The 18,078-nt window shown below is 36.9% G+C and overlaps 1 protein-coding gene across 1 annotated transcript in view; it reads right to left on the reverse strand.

The window, feature by feature from the left end:
- The window catches only part of LOC131069288 (uncharacterized), a 122,620-nt gene that overhangs the window by 49,527 nt on the left and 55,015 nt on the right, over positions 1-18,078 (reverse strand). The gene's annotated exons all lie outside the window — the stretch shown is intronic.

Genomic DNA, 18,078 nt, shown 5'->3' on the forward strand with positions numbered 1-18,078 from the left:
TTCCTGGCTTATTAGAAGCTGAGCTAGACCTCCCTTTATACTTTTTTAATCCAACATCCAGAAGCTTCTAGAAATAATATTAATTTAATATTATTTCACTTAAGTGACTTTATGATATAATATTAAATTAACTTTATTCATTAAATTCATTAAATATAAAGCCATCTTTTAATTTTTTATTTATTTGATAACTTTATAAATAATTAACTTAATACTATTAATTAAAATAATTAATTAAGCTATCCATAAAAAAAAACAATAATTTGGACAACTTAACTAATTAAATTAATTAATTATTTTTACTCCAAAAATGGGGACATTCCAATTTCCCACAGACCATTGTGTTTTGCCTACGCATCAATCATTTGGGGCATAGTTGAACTACTCGCGACTCGGCTCGACTCGCCAAGCCCCTGAGAAAAAAACTCGGCGAAAACTCGGGAAAAACTCGGAAAAACTCGGCAACGTAAAAACATGCTTAATTTTAATAAAAAATGCATTTTTTTTGCAAAATTTAATGAGAAGATGCATCCAATGAGTCAATAAATGATAACACAAAAGAAACAAGCTGATTCTAGATATATTTGATTGCAAAGTGTCTACAAAATCGCATCCTCATGAGAAATGCTGATGGCTGGAAGCAAAATAGTAAATAGTTTTTGTAAAACCAAAAGTAAATACAACTTCCTCTCCCCAGCTCTAGCTAAAACTACTTTCAAACTTTCATCATATTTGAAATTTCATCATTCATACTCATAGTTTCAAACTTTCAACTCAAAGTTGGGGTCAAGGGGCATCGCCGAAGGATCCTGAAATTTGACTAAGTCTGGAAAATTGAAGAATCCTCCAAAAACTAGATTTTGCATTATAACTCCTGGAGGTCCGAAACCACTCTCAAACATCCTGACAGTATATATGGAATATAACTTAAAGTATAAGTGACATTTCCTTTCTTATACTTAAATGTTATATTCCATATATGAATCCTGACGGATAGACCAAAAAACTCGGTGATTACTTGAGGGCATAGTGGGCTCTCAGGGTGGCCCTTCCAAGTGAGTTTCCCCCTTCTCAACCCAAAACCATATAGAAAAACAAAAAATGCATGTATTTTTGGCCCTTTTTTGCTGTTATGCTAACCCAGGCGAGTTTTTCTTTAAAACTCGCCGAGTTTTTGACAAAAACTCGCCAAAAACTCGGCGAGTTTTTGGCAAAAACTCGCCGAGTTTTCCTGGCGAGTAGAAGTCATTACTACTCGCCAGGTCCAAAAACTCGGCGAGTTTTTGTCACTCGCCGAGTTTTCGGCGAGTGTGCCATCTATGATTTGGGGAAGCTTGTATTATATTTGCCCGACCCGTGACATATTCCGACCAACACGCAATTTATTGGATCGAACCATATTTCACCAGCTCAGTGCTCTGTCATCTATAGATAGATGCCCGTTTGATCTTTGTGGCCACTGCATTTTTCCTTGACCCGCATTACAATCCTTATTTGTTTGATTGCGCCGATCTTTTTCAATGGTGGTTAAAAATATATATGCTCACATTGGAATTCTCAGACCCAAGCTTCTTGTTTGGATAGGCATATATATAGTTGTTTGCAAACCAAGTTTTATTACTTAGTCCCTATTGTGAGTGCATTTCCTCAATGGTTATCAGCCCAATGCTTTCTTCCATAAGCCCACAATTTGTGATTCTACCAACATGAAAAATTTTGGCTCGCAATGTTGTTCAATAGAGGGTCGCATTACATCTATGACCTGCACTAACCTTATATGGTGTTGACTACAGTGGTTCAAGCTCAATTGTTTGCCCAATGCATTTCACATTTTGATCCCATTAGAGAATGTTTATGTGGCACAGAGAACATTGTTAGCAAGATCTACCACTCACATTGGCTCAACACTTTCCTTTGTATGCTTGGTCATATTCATTCAACGCAAGGTTAGCTACATTTTGCATTGATCAACGTCTTCTTTCCTTTCATCGGCAGTTTGAAACCTTGCATCACCAAACTTGATCTTGAATGTGTGGGAGGTTGGAGATTTTTGCCTAAACTGATAGCCTAGCAGTTTCAACTTTGATTTTGGTCTTTGGAAGCGTCTCTCATTCTATCATTGGGATCAACATTTCATGATTGTTGGATCAGTTTCAACAATATCACATAGCATCGAGCAGAACAGTAGTTTGATGTTGTGGTCTTTTGGTTGGCGTTTGTTGGCTGCGAGGTCATTTAATTTGGCCACTATGGTGTATTTTTGGCAGTTTTTCACTTTGCTTCTCACATGCTTTGTACTCTAATCGAGCAATTTATATCTACTTCTCACAAGTTGTTTAATTCCACATTCATGGGAAAGGCCTTGCGATAGCTGTTTATTAGTTGGTCATCGCAGCCTACTAAGTGAATTGTGGTGGGTCGGTTTGTGACGCTACTGACAATTTGTACTTGAGGCTCGATTGGTTGTCTTTGCTCCATGTGCAATCTATTCAATCGACATTATTGGATGGATCTTGTGCTGTAAGCGCCCACCATATGCATTTTTTTGCCACGGGCATTTTATTTGTCCCCAAAGCAGCTCAAGGTCGTATGGAGGACCAAGGGTTGAGTTGTCTTCAGCCCCAAAGTGCATATCGTGGCCCCAATGACTTGGGCAAAAAAGGAGGCATTTTTCAACAAGATATCATTGAAAAGCTTGTTCAGTCTACTTTCTAGTGGTGGTGATATTTTCTCAATATTTTGTTGTCTGAACAATGTTTTCGCCAGTTGAAGTCAGATCTTCATTTTTGGCTCCTAAGCTCGTAACTTTGTGCCACGATCTCCGATTTCCGTGATTCAAGCAGCATTGGAAAGCTAATGAGGAGCTCTATAAAGCCATCCAAACACATTTTCCAAATTCTGTCCCAGGTAAATAAGTAATTCAGTTTTGCATTTTTTGCATACTAGTGGATTAATTGGATGTTTTGGCAATTGAAGAGCTGCTTCTTTGATCTAGTTACTTCATTTCAGCTATATTTCATGTTGTTGATCTCTATTTGTGATTTGAGAATTGTATTATTAATGTCATCATCGATTATGCAATACATCCTTCTCTTATCACTTTCACTAAGGAGAATTAAGTCATGGGCAAAACAATTCATCAAACATTGTAGATGGCTTAATCTCTTGCCTTATCTTTATGGGCTCAATCTTGAGCCAAAGACAAAATGGAAGCAATCAGTTTGGGGTAATCAAAATGATCATATCATAGGGTTGATTGGTTGCAGCATTAGCCTAAGCTTCCCCCATGAAGTCTACCCCAAGTTCTGATGTATCAAGTGCCCACGCACAGTTTGGACAATTATTTAAGAGATTTTTGGATATCCTTATGTTCCTCCATTACCTATTTTTAAATTTGCAAAGTCTCTATTGAAAATTAGCACCAAATCTAAATCCAAGTCAAAATAAGCATGCAACGTTTTCACCGAGTCCAAGTCTCAACACTATGCCCTCTTCAATGTTTATTAGCTTAAATCCTCAATAACGATGTTTTTTATGCTTGCTTCAATCATAAATGTAAGATTGCAACCAGCCACATTACAACTTTCCAATAAATTGCTGGTGCTTAGAATATCAAGACTGATATAACATACTTCCGCTCTTAAACAATAATAGAGTCCTATGTCTTTCAAAGGCATACAAATAGGCCACACAATTTCAATGCAACAAAAAAAAAATTAAACAGGAATGACATGGTTTCCATGCCATTCTAAAATATGGCTTGGCCGACAATCAAACCATCAATTACATTGTTAACAACTCTAAAAACTGCAAAACATGCTTGTTTTACAATACAAAAGCAAGCAACATGTGGTTCAAAGAAAAAAATGTGATGTTCACATGAATACAAGGGAAAAGAACAGTAAAAATAGAATTTTTCTTTTAAACCCAAGTAAATGACACATACTTACGCTCTGGCCATGCTATGTCACTGACATGGAAGTGTGATGCTACATATCTGCCCTACTCACCAATGAAAATCTGTAAGAAAAATATATATTCCCCTTAAAACTTATTCAATTTCTCACATATAAATTTCAACCCTACTCTTTTTGCACTTTCATATTCTGAAATTTTCAAGGCATAAAATATTCACGAACGAGTTCTTGTCCTAAAAAGTCTTCCTCCTAGCAGACTGCTGGTCCTGTTGACACCCCTATGAAACTTTGCCTTCAATCAAGGTTACAATCAGTAAATCAGGAAATTTCTATGTTACCTGGAAACGTGTTTCCGACTTCAAGGCACCTATTTCGGAAACCGTCCCAGTTTCGGAGACTTGGGGACAGCCAGAAACGTTTCCCAGTCGTCCCTGATCCCCGAAAATTTTCGGAAACCGTCCCGGAAACTCGGGGACGGTCAACATTTTCTCCAGGGACCGCTGACTGTCCCCGAGACGGTAGGGGACGCACAAGCCGTCCCCTAGCTGTCCCGGAGACGGCTAGCCATTTCCGGCTCATACAGCAATAAAATAATTTTAAAAAAAAATTCAAAAATTATTATTATTTTAAGTGCAATTAATTTTTTTTTTTAAATTTGGATCCATTGGATGATGGAACCTTTGAGGTTCAGGCTGACAGTGACAGTGACATTGACTTGGATCAAGATTAGGGGCAGAAACATACTATTTTTGTTTCCATTTTGACTTTGAAGTTTGAGACTTCCGGACTTTGTCACTTTGAGTCTTCTCACTTCTAACATTATATGATACATTGATACATGATAGTTGATATGTGATATGATACTTATAGCTCTTCATCTATTACTTTAACTTTTCAATGTTTCATTTTGTTGAAAGTTGAAACTTGCAGCCTTTGCTTATTTAAATATTTTGATATACGAATCTATGATATGGTACTTGATAGTGTAACTTCTCATTGTTTCAATGAATTATATCTATGAATGCATGAAATTGAAATTTAAACTCTTATTTGATTCATTTGATCATGATTCATGATTCATGATGCTATCCTATGTTCTTAATCTTATTCGTTTGATGCTATGTTCTTAGTTCCATGATGATTCGATGAATGATCAATGATATTAGTATATTATATTACATAATTAGAATTAGAATCAAGATTCAAGACTCTAATTTATAAATGTTATTATGTTGCTACTTGCTATTATTAAATTTCATTATTCATATATATATATATATATATATATATATAGCTAGCCGTACCCTGCCGTCCCCTGTTCCGAGCAAAAAAAAAACGTTCCGGAAACCCGTTTCCCCGTCCCCCCGTCCTGGAAACTCGGGGTAGCATAGGGAAATTCTAGACATGTTATCAATGTCAACTGAATTATCCCAGCTGTCAACTTGTGAAATCGCCAAGCCCTGGTCCAGCTTGTCAAATAACAATGGTTGCGGGTTGCTCAAGGACGAGATGCGCCAAACAAAAGTGATAAGATAATTATAGTTTCACAAATCCAACACAAAAAAAGCAGATGAAATCATACTCAAAATTCAGATTCTTGAATGGTCAGGTTGAGAAGCGATTTTGTGATGGGTACAAGTTAAAACCGCACAAAGAGGTGGTCAAGGGCTTACAAAAGCTCACCTAATTAAGAAAGGGTCGATCATAAATGTTGCCTTTAGAGGGTGGCAATTCCCAATCCAAACTCTGCCCAACAACCTTCAAAAGTGGCTAAGCCAGCTTAAAACAATGTCAAAATAAAGATGCCAAGCTGAACACGAAACAAGGCAAGATCATTACTGAAAGAAATACAGGCAAAGTGAACACAAAACTGCAACCAGCATGTGGTGAACAATTTAGTGATCTGCAACAGCGTAAAGAAAGATCAAGCTTGGTATATTTTACACTTTTTAGGTGGCAAAGCCACAAAGAAAATGCAATTTAATGGTCATACAGTTTAAAAATGTGACTCAAATAGAAGCTAGTTAAAACATTAAAATTTTCACAGTTTTTGAGTGTCATTGCCACATGAAATTCCTACAGTGAGAAAAAGGATATCTTAAGTAAGCTATGCACCATTTTGATGCAGCAACACCGCATGAAAACTTTGCCTTGCATCTTAAATCACCAACTTCAGATTTTCAACAAAGTCAAGAGTTTTAAAGCAAAAATCAATGAATCATAAGCCTACATTAGGTAGAAAGCAGATTTTTAAAGCACTAAAGAGTCTATATTCAATTTGGAGCTATTTGAATGATTTACTCCCTCTTTGAATGGATTACATTACAATTGTTTTAAAGCAAAACATTTAATGAAATTATTTTAATTTTTATAACTATTTGATTCCTAAAAGCTACCTCTCAAAGGCTTACAAATAAGTGCTTTGAGCACATAAAAGAGAAACAAGATTTGATGCCAGACTTACACTGCAGAGATTGTCATTTGAAGTTTTAAGTCAAGCCATTGTATTTTTTTGTAGGAAAAGACACTTGACATTAAACTTATGTTATAAAAGTTGTCTAGCTATTGTTTCATAATTGTAAATCTATGTTTGTAATTTCCTAAAGTAAATCGAAAGTAGATTATTTTAAGTCAAACTTTGTACTAACAAAATTTGTCTATTTGAATTATGGCTTTGACTGTAATTTATTTATTTCCTTCACAAAATCATGTGATGTATATCTATCTAATCATTTCCTTTTGAGGTAGAATATTGGTCTCTGATTTAGCCAATAGTCAACATCTATTGGTGTTATTCCATTAAATTTGTTTATAACCAAATACTAGTCTAAAGTAAATAGTAGTAAGTAGTGTTACCCAGGGACCCATTTCCCCCTGTTTTGGCCACATTTTGGAAAAGGGGACATTTGGGGGATGGGGGGACAGCGAGAAACATCCCCAAGCCATCCCCTAAATTTCATTTTTCGCAGGAAACGGCTTTAAGACGTGGAAATGCTTGACACGTCCGGCGGGGGCCAGCCAGGGACATCCAAGACGTCCCTCAACCGTCCTAGGGACGGTCGCTGTCCCCCCCAAACAATGGTTTTTGACAGAAAAATTTATTAAAAACATTTCTTTTTGTTTGTTGAGTGGCCCCCACACATCTAGCTCGCCCTAAATGAGCAAAAACACCTAATTTTATGTCATTTTGTTGAGGATAACCAAAAATGAGAAAGAAGCGCAGCAGTTGAAGGAGAGAAACAGAGAGGAAACAGCAAGATTTGAAGAAGCTTTTGCAGCATTGAGACCACTCCAGGTAAGTCCATTGTTCCATTTTTTGTTTTTTTTCTTGATTTTTTTTCGAAGTTTGAAGAAAAACTGTCCATCAAATGTTTGTTTTTTTCCTCATATTTCAATTCTCTAAACTTGTCATACAGTGATTACACTCATAAAACATGGCCAGCAGTAGTGATAATGATAGTAGTCACCAAGAAGAAGTTGGAGGTGAAATAAATACAACTAGGGGTGGGAGTGAGGGTGTTTGGAGTGAAACACAACCACAAAACGGATAAGAGTGTCATTCAGCTACCTTGAAACCCTATGCACAAGGCCCTTTTAAACCCAAAAAACCTCTTCTTTGCCTTGTTCATCCCACAAACTTCAAAAAGAAAAATTCAGGAGGGAATAGGGTGTGGTTATGTCACATATGGCATACTAATATTAGAGAGAGCATGACAAGCTAGAGTGTTATACATTACATACGGAGGCAGAATGAGGTGGCCCCTGCCACTGCAACCACCTTCAAAGCCATCTACACTTCAGCGTATGTCATCTAGTGTTGGTAGTGATAGTGGTATTCATAGCATGGATGGCAAAAAAGGAAAGCGGAAGGCTATTGATAGTGGGTAGCCAGGGGCAGCTTCAACTATGTTCAATGTGCATGCATGGGAAACACAAGAGGCTTCCATTGCTTATGCCCATGCCATCCCATTTCATGTGGCCCGATCTTCTTAATTAAAAAAAGAGGTCAAAGATATAGGTGTTGTTGGTCACCCTTTTGTACCCCCTAAAGATCATAAACTACGCACTACCCTCCTTGACAAATCATATTCTATGGTGAGTTTGGTGATGGAAGACATGAGGCAGACTTGAATGAGGACAGGTTGTTCTATTGTGATGGATGGGTGGACCGATATTAGACACCGGCCATTCATCAACATCGTAGTCTCATGCACAGTTGACTCTTATTTTCTTAGAGCCATTGGTTGTTTACAAGAGAGGCCACAGAAGAGGTTGGGGCCTCAAATGTTGTTCAAGTGATCACTGATTCAACACATGTGTGCAAATTGGCAAGCTTGATAGTGCAAGGTGCTTAAAAGCACATCTTTTGGACTCCATGTTGTATTCATGCTGCATTGAAGGACGTAAGCAAATTAGATTGGGTAAAGAAGTGTTGGCACAAGCTAGAGATATTCAAATGTTCATACCTCGCTATCTTCAAAACATTTTGAAAGAAGAAATTTCTCAAACCTGTGGAGACAAGATATGCCCGTTACTTCATTTTGTTAGAGAGGCATGACGCCCTACAGCTGATGGTGGTGAATTCAAAATGGAATAGATGGCCTAATGCAACCACTGTTGGAGAAAAAGCCATCAAACAAAGGATCTTTGATGATGATTGGTGGTCCACAATGATTTAAGACATTGTTGATTTTCAGACTTTATTTAAAAATTTCTTATTTCGATAATTTAATTTTGTTGTTGAATCTTTCAAAGTTTCTAAGTTTCCTAGTTGTCAATTAACTTTGAAATTGATAATCTTTTTCTTATTCTTATCTGCACTTTATAGATATGTTTGCTCCATCATCTCACCTATTGTAGATGTCATCAAATATGCAAATATGGACTCTCCTAACCTTGGAGAGATATGAGACTTTTGACAGCATGATTCAAAAGATGAAGGAAGACATTTTGGCTAAGGATTAGAATTTGGAGTTATATAAGGAGTAAGCTAAGCCCATTGTCATGCAGAGGTGGAACACAATGAACTCTCCACTCCATATGGCAGCCTCTGCACTAAATCGAAAAATGGTATGAGCCCAAGCCTGGAAGGTGCCTTCCTTGTGATGATGACGAGGTGAGACGTGATTTTATGAAGGCCCTTCAAAAGATGTATTCATCTGAGGAGGCTAGTAGACTTCGCAAGCAACCGAATGACTCCTCAAATCTTGATGGTCCAAACTTCAACACACCAAAGGCATGGATGGATATAGCAATAATGGCACAAAACAACCATATTGGATGGTGGCAATGGCATGGTGCAGATGCACCAGATTTAAGGATGCTTGTCATTGGCCTACTTTCACAGGTTGCTAGTTCCCCTGTTGTAGAGAGGAATTGGTCTACATATAGCTTTATCCACTCCATCAAGAAGAACAGGCTTAACTCTAGACGAGCGGAGAATTTAGTGGTCGTGAATATTGCTCTGTCTTAAGAATCGTCAAACTCCAAAGTATCAACAGAGTCCAACGTTATGGTGGGATATTAATCCCGAAGACGCCAACCAAGTTCACAAGGAGGAATAGGAGGGATTGGTTGGAATTTGGTCAAATGATGCAACCTTGAGTCTGAGCCTAAAAGTGGCAGTGAATCTAGATTTGATGAAGATTAGGGGCAGCAGCATACTTTCTTTCTTTTACTTTTAGTTTTGAGTTTTTGACTCATTTGAGACTTTTGACATATATGATAAATCGAACATTCCATCCTTTAGGCATTTTGATATTGATATAATTGTATGCATGATATTGGCAGTGATTGTAGATTCAAAGAATTATATTTATGAATGTGTATGAATTTCAAGTTTCAACTCTTTTCAAGTCAAGTTCTATGTATAATGTATATGATGATTGGTGATTGATCGTAGAATTTCAATTTTGATTTATCAATGTAACATTGTTATCATATGAAATTATGAATATATTTGAAATTTGAAATTTCCTATTCTATATATGCTGAGTTACCGGGTTCGGCCCCTTAGTTGGGCATTTTGATATTGATATAATTGTATGCATGATATTGACAGTGATTGTAGATTCAATGAATTATATTTATGAATGTGTATGAATTTCAAGTTTCAACTCTTTTCAAGTCAAGTTCTATGTATAATGTATATGATGATTGATGATTGATTGTAGAATTTCAATTTCGATTTATCAATGTTACATTGTTATCATATGAAATTATGAATATATTTGAAATTTGAAATTTCCTATTCTATATATGTTGAGTTACCGCGTTCGGCCCCCTAGACCCCTGGTACTGGTCCAGTACGGTCCTGGTTCGGGGTTCGGGTCCGGTTTGCCTGTGGTTCGGACAGGGTTCATGGTTCACAAGCCTCATTCGAACCAGGGCGAACCCAAGAGGACCCAAGGTCGAACCCAAGAGGACCCGAGTCGAACCTAGGGGTCTAACAGCCCAAAAATGGATTTTTTTTTTGCAAAATTTAATTTTTTTTGAATTCCACCACATAAAAAATTAAAATGACCCTATGTCTCAAGCCACACACCTATGCATCATACAACCAAGAGAGAAGCACAAGTTTGTATGAAAGAAAAAGTCAGAAAACACAATTCCCGTACGTGAGAATGCACCTTGATTAGAATTTTGACTTCTTTGGCCTTGTTCCTGATGTCTTAAAAAAGCAGAAAATTGATGCGCTGCCTCGGGACCCTGCGAGGGGCGCTGCCCCTCAACTCCGCAAGGGGCTCTGCCCCTTGACCCCACTGGGGGCGCTGCTCCCAGACCCCCGTTGGGGGCGTTGCCCCAAACCCCCATTAGAGAATCCATTTGATGATCAAACTTTAAATTGTTGAAAGTTGAAACAATTATACTTGAATATTTTATCATTTTGACATTAAACTTGATGTATATGATGTTGTTATGGTATGATCATGATGCTATGATTACAAGTTTATGTTGGTTTTGTTGTTTATATGATGCTATGTGACATGCTAATCTTAATTCATGCTTATAGGCTGCATATATATATAATTTACATGTTTTTGTACTAACGAACCCAAATGAACCCAAACCCCTTTTCAAAATTTTGCCATACCGGCATACCGGGTTCTTTGAACCCGAACCGGTGCCCGAACCCGAATCGGTAACTTAGGATATATGTATACTCCATAGTCCCCCCCGTCCCCTAAAATGGCCAAAAAAAAAAAAAAGTCCCAGAACCCATTTCCCTATCTCGAAAACTTGGGGTAACATAGATAGTAAGTTTTTCTCATTAGTACTTGAAGTGTTTATCTTTCTTAATCTAAAACTCTTGCTGCAAACCTTGACTGTTGATGGTTTGGAGCTTGCATCTGGAGCAAACAAATAGTCGAATTAGATATTTATATTTATACAAAATCCCCATTAGTAAACTTATATAAGGTGCATAATTCCAAATTTGTTCATAGCTTTAGCCTTTAGATTTAGTTAGGTCTAAATTTGTTTAATGTGTATAATTGTAAATTTGTTCATAGCCTTAGGTTTTAGGTTTAGTTAAGTCTTAAGAAGCTTCTTTTACAATTTTAAGGATAGTTCTATTGTATGTGCTGTTCAATTTTGTGTTTGCTAGCAAGAAACAAATTAAAATGCTAACACAAACAATAACCCAACTTCCAAACAAACAAAATATGTTCATTTTATTGTATTGATACTAAAGAACAAGTTTATCTGCAGTTTAAGAAATGCTTCATTGAATAACATTTTTTAAGGTTTGATTTTAAGAAAATCATCCAGTTATAACAGTTTATTTATAACCATGACTGCCATTTATTATTAACTATTTTGTTATGTTCTACAATATGAATGAAAAATATGATGTTTATATTATTATATAAATGAAAAAATCATTTATATCAAAGAATTGGCTTAAGGAAACCTACAAATAGCTCCTCCAATTGTAAAAGCCAGTGATCCACGGAGACACGTCTCCCCCCCAGGCCCACATCTCCAGAATTGGGAAACGAGAACATGGCATCCCCTGTCATTCCACCATCATTGTGATGTCCCCGTCTAAACATGATAGAATTTAATGATAAATAATAATATAACTAAAAATATAGAATATATATATATATATATACCAGTGATCCACGGAGACACGTCTCCCCCCCAGGCCCACATCTCCAGAATTGGGAGACGAGAACATGGCATCCCCTGTCATCCCACCATCATTGTGATGTCCCCGTCTAAACATGATAGAATTTAATGATAAATAATAATATAACTAAAAATATAGAATATATATATATATATATATATATATATAACCAAATAAAAAGAATAGAATAAGATCTTAATAATAATAATAAACAAGATTTAATATATAATTTATATCCATTAAATATTAATATTAATTTCATATTTATCAAATAATAATATAAATTATACAATATTATATTATTACAAAACACAAATAAAAAGTTTTCACCAGTTCCTTGAGCTTGATTGCTGCTGCTATTTATGAGTATCTAGCGTATGAAATGGTGATCTATGTGGCAGACCAGATCTGACACATCAGAATGGTCTCCCTTGCAACAATATAAAGTCTTTCCAAACTCTTCTAAAGAGAAATACGAACCACTCAATGAGCCACATCACCTCTTGTCTCCATTCACAGGTATATCAGTTCCTATGCTGCCAATATAATTATCTTCAGAAATATTATTGCCCACACTCAATTATTCATTTGATGCCATCTTGACAAGCCCGATTAGTGATGAAGACTCTTATTAATTAAAGAATAGAAATCTGCATTAAGACAATGCTATTCACATGATTAGTCAGCGATGATTGAGAAAGCAAAGAATCGTTAAGGTATAGCACCTTGAGCATTACGGAGTATGTGATGAAAAGACACGTATTATGGGGGACAGATAACAAGAACTAGTGATAACAACAATTATGATTCTTTGGTCAAGCAAATTGACAATTATGAAAGAGGTCGGTCATGGATAGGGATGACACATCAAATCCAAAGGATCCCACCTTTCAGTTTGAAGGGGTATAAGATGCAAGTTCAACGCATTCTACAAGGGGAGGAGACGAACTACAAGAGGATTATAATAGAAGGACAATATCGATTTATATGTTAATCAGTTCACGGCAATGATATAAACCCATTCCATCGTTGAGGATTACGAGATTGTTCTAAGGGAACTTACAGCAGAGTGCATAGGTTGTCAAGGGGGGATAAGGTAGGGCTGCACCTGCATACAATCAGCAATTGTTTCAGAAATAAGACATCAAAGACCAGTTAACCCCATCGATCAATTACTACGCCTCAGTTGACAATGACATGAAGATATACAATTATGGGTGAATGAGACAATCGATATAGAAACAGCGATTTCAGGCAAAGGATTGATATTGTTGTCGCATCGATCTGACAAATCAATAATCAGTGACTGCACAAGAATAATAACTAATAAATTCAGAGGAAGCGAAAACAAATGATTAAGATGTGTGCTTAGTTTCATAATGGGAAGGCATGGTTGTTGGAAGGAAGAAACATAAGGTACAAAATAAGTGGTGTATGAGGATAATCATTATTACATCTAATGGTATGAGGGTTGTCAATAAAATATCAGACGAAGAGACAGCAAGAGATTCGGATTATGTATCATCTACTCATAAGAAGCTATCAAGATAAGTCTATCCTCTAAACTATTCTTAGAATTTTAAGCTAAAAATTATAAGAAAATATATTTAATTTTGAAAAAGTTTTATTTATTAATAATTTAATATATTACAACTCTCACTTTAAGTTTAAAATGTTGTTGCAGGACTAAATGATGGTAAATCCCAAAAGGGGGACATTACAATCGCCGTCAATACGCTATTGGAGACATGAAGACATCTCAGGCATCTCCAAGGAGTTTTGGAGAAGTCTCGACGTCTCCAAGACTCTTTGGAGACGCCCAGGCATCTCTCGAGGGGTGGGGAGACGCACAGAAGTCTCCCGTCCGGGCAAAGGAAAAAGCAACGAAATTTTATAAAAAAATTAATTTTGACTTATTTTTTTGGGTTTGGGGGTTAACCAAATTTGGCATGTGTCATGTCCCCATTCAAGACCTCAGAAAAAAAAGATTCAATATACGATTAAATAAGTTTTAATTAAAGATTTAAACTTATCATTAAAAGAACAAGCATGATATCACAGAACCATCAAGACCGTTACCAATCCATCATCCATATTCTCAAGATTAGACATGAATCGTTATGTTGATAGATAGATTACTCATGGGGGAAGACTAAATATATACCTGAACGGAGATGATTACAAGCTGATCTGATTTGTATTCACAGTCAACAACGCATCGGTGGAGAAAATCCTATAGAACATTAAGCTGAGAGCCGAGATGCCATCCCATGGGACACCCATCGTACGCACAAGACATATATTATCCATTAAGATAATAAACATTATTCATAAAGGTCTCATTATAATATCGGTTATGGTTTAGTAACACTCATTATCATATCAATTATGAAAAGATAACAAATCGACCTCTTATGTGAAAAGATACAATCATAGTTAAGATCGTGATTAAATAAGTAATAGCATTGCAACGGACTTGTCAAGAAGAAGAGGCACAACCTTTGGAATGAAGAGTTCCCACATCTTCAAAGGAGGCATGAAATTATATTAATACATCTGGAATCCATTTGCAAAGGAAGGGGGGGGGGGGGGAATTTATCAGACAGTATTATTCCAGTTTGGAGGCGTGAGAGTAACCTAGGTCGAAGGCCCAAAATCGGCAGCATTCACTACTCGGAGTATATCTGAAATAGCCCATCATTACTGCATGTTAATAGCATCAACATCAGAAATAGGATATTCCACATTGTTGGAAATACATATTTCCAAATCTGAAAACAACAATCTATTACTTTGAGTAATACCGTCATATTCATTCATTGCATGTTTAATCAATAGATCAGAAACAACATTCCAGACCATCATTACTGGTCAACCATAGCATATAAGTTAGAGCATATCCTCAGCGATTCTCAGGAAGTCATCTTTGCAAGTTTATAGAATTAAAATTGGAGCAGTATATCATCAATCTTCCTGGTGATCGGTACAAGTGACATTGAGCGTATATTATTAAATATCAGAGGCACCCACTGTCTAATGGTCATAATTATATAAAGAAGCCATCATCACTTGCTAGTCTTACTATTAAGATCAACTGAGTATACTTGAATAATCTCATCATTGTTGCGTTAAGCATTGATATATATATATATATATATATATATATAGAATAAGTCCTCTTGCATATATTTACTTGATTGAATCAGAGACAGCAGTGATCTTGTCTAAAACATTGCATCCATTGCATTAACACTAACATTATAACTGGTATCATAGAGTAACATCCCTTGCAATATTTGAAGTTTTGAAAAGAAGAATTCTCTTGCAATTGATTCTTATAAGTGAAATGTCTCTATTTCATAAATCATCACAGAAGGGGACATTACAGCATGGGCCCCACCCATGCCTCCTATGCATTAAAAAAACCCCAAAAATAAGTGATTTCACTCACATTTTTACTTCTGATTTTTTTTACCAGCAATGTGAAGAGGAGAAAAAACTCAAAAAATAGTGATTCAAAGAGTGAAAAAAGTGAGTGCAAGTGTAAGAGGAGTGAAAAGGAGCAAGAAGAAGAGGAGGAAGAGCATTCTACAGCATTTTGGAGAGATTTTTAGCAAAGGGTAAGTTATTTCTTGTTTTTTGTTTGTTTCATTTTCTGATTTTCAATTTTTTAATTTTTTTTTGTTGTTTAATCTTGGTTTTTCTTTTATTCATTTCAAAATCAGATTTGATGTTGAATCTTAAGGGCAAAATGATCAATGAACCATTCATCATTTTGCCCTCAAAATTCAACATCAAATTTTAAATTTAAAATTTTGTTTTCAAAATTGAAATTTGTTAAACTACGCTGAAATTACATGCTTATTGAATTTATTTTTATTTTTATTTTGTGAAATGCAATGTCAATATCACAATAAGCTCTCATGACATGAGTAAGGATGAGATGGAAATCCGTTCTCATAGTGGAAATGATTCAAATTATGAACCTAAGGTTGAGGGGGGTGACCATGGGGTTGATCCTAGAAACCAATCTAGTTCCATGGCAAGTGCACCAGCTAGTACAGGTTGTCCTTTAGAGTTATTGGCACAGTTCACTAGGGATCCTTATGATCCTAAATCTTCTCTCAAACAATTTGCTTCAAAAATAGAAGGCACATTAGAGATAGGTGGGGGCACAAGGAAGTGGCAATGCAACATTTGTGGTCTTGCATGGTTTGGTAGCATCATTAGAGGCAATGCACACTTCTTTTTTGGAGAGCAAAAGGTGTGGATCTGTGTCGCTTTTTAGAAGAGAACTAAAAGCATACAATACAGAATTGAGATCAACAAGCTTTGGGAATTCCTAATGACAGTGCAGTTGCAATCCCTACTACTTTGTCTGGTAGGGCAACACTTCAGCAGAGCTAGCAAGTGCAACATACTTCTTTTCATACATTGCAAACGAGAGGAGTGATGTCTAGACCTTCATCCACTTCCACTTCCAATGCCATGGCCCAATCACGAGAGGTTAAGGGGGAAGGGAAATGCAAGATGAAAAGTAACCCCATAGCTGACTTGTTCAACGTGCAGTTGAAGGATAATATAGATGATGCTATTGGTAGGTTCATGTAGCTCGGTCTCATTATAGTGAGATGATGTCGATGATTGTGAAGGGAGGACCATCATATGTGCCACCAAGTGAGACCAAATTGAGGATAACGATCTTGGATAAGAGTTATTCCAAGATCAATGTTTTGATGGAGAAGATGAAGGCATGTTGGGTGGCCTCTAGATGCAACATAGTTATGTATGGGTGGACGGACATCAGCCATCATCTACTCATCAACATCATGGTTACATGTGCATAGGGCCCATACTTTCTCAGAGCAATTGATTGCACAAGGCATCGCAAAGATGTTGATTTTCAGTTTGAGGTCCTCAAGGAAGCTATTGAGGAGGTTGGGCCACAAAATTTGGTCCAAGTAGTGACAGATGTAGCCCATGTGTGCACAGCAATAGGGAAACTAATTGAGGTGGCCTATAGACATATTTGGTGGACTCCATGTTATGTGCATTCCATGAACAATGCACCCAAGGACATGGGGAAGATTGATTAGATTCGAGGAGTAGTCAGCAATGTGAGAGATATGCAGATGTTTATCTACAACCACCACACTTCACATGCACTCTTCAGGACCTTCTCGAAGGAGTTCTTGAAACCAGTTGAGACCAATTATGCATCCTATTTCATTCTCTTGGAGAGAAAGATTGAGTTGCAAGAGGCACTGCAACTCATGGTTATGACCACATTGTGGAATATGTAGGCTGAGACCAAGATAGAGCAGGGGAGAAGGGTGAAGGAGATAGTGAAGAGTGATGTGTTTTGGACTGACAAAATACATAGTCTCCATCATTGCCCCAATTTTCTAGGTCATCAGATATGGGGATGGAGATGCACCTAGCCTTGGAGAGGTGTATGTGTGCATCAGTTCTATGCTTGACCAGATGAGGGCTATTGTGCGAGTGAAGGACCCCAATTTAGCATTCTACAATGAGCACATTCGGCCAATCATTTAGTGCAGATGGGACAAGCTCAACACTCCCTTGCATAAGGCTACCTATGTCTTGAATCCTAAGTGGTACAAGGCTAGGCCCGGTAGAGTTACACCAATTTAGGATGATGAGGTGAAGGTGAGGTTCTTTAGGTGCATAGAGAAGATGTATGATTCTAAAGATGCCGGCATAATTCACACTGAGTGGACGAAATTTGCCACTCTTAGGGGTTATTCAAACGCGACAAAGATGCATATAGAAACTGTCACGGGAGGACCCACTTTTGTGGTGACATTGTCATGGTCAGAAATCTTTGACTACCACTCTAGCAATCCATATGCTATCCCAAGTTTCTAGTTCTTCAGTTGCTGAGAGGAACTAGTCTATATATAGCTTCATCCACTCTCTTAAGAGAAATTGACTTAGCTCTAAGAGAGTAGAGAATCTTGTGGTTGTACATAGTGTTTTGCATCTCGTTGACCGCAAGAAACATGT

Source organism: Cryptomeria japonica, chromosome 5 (genome assembly GCF_030272615.1).
Source record: "Cryptomeria japonica chromosome 5, Sugi_1.0, whole genome shotgun sequence".
Taxonomy (NCBI): Eukaryota; Viridiplantae; Streptophyta; class Pinopsida; order Cupressales; family Cupressaceae; genus Cryptomeria; species Cryptomeria japonica.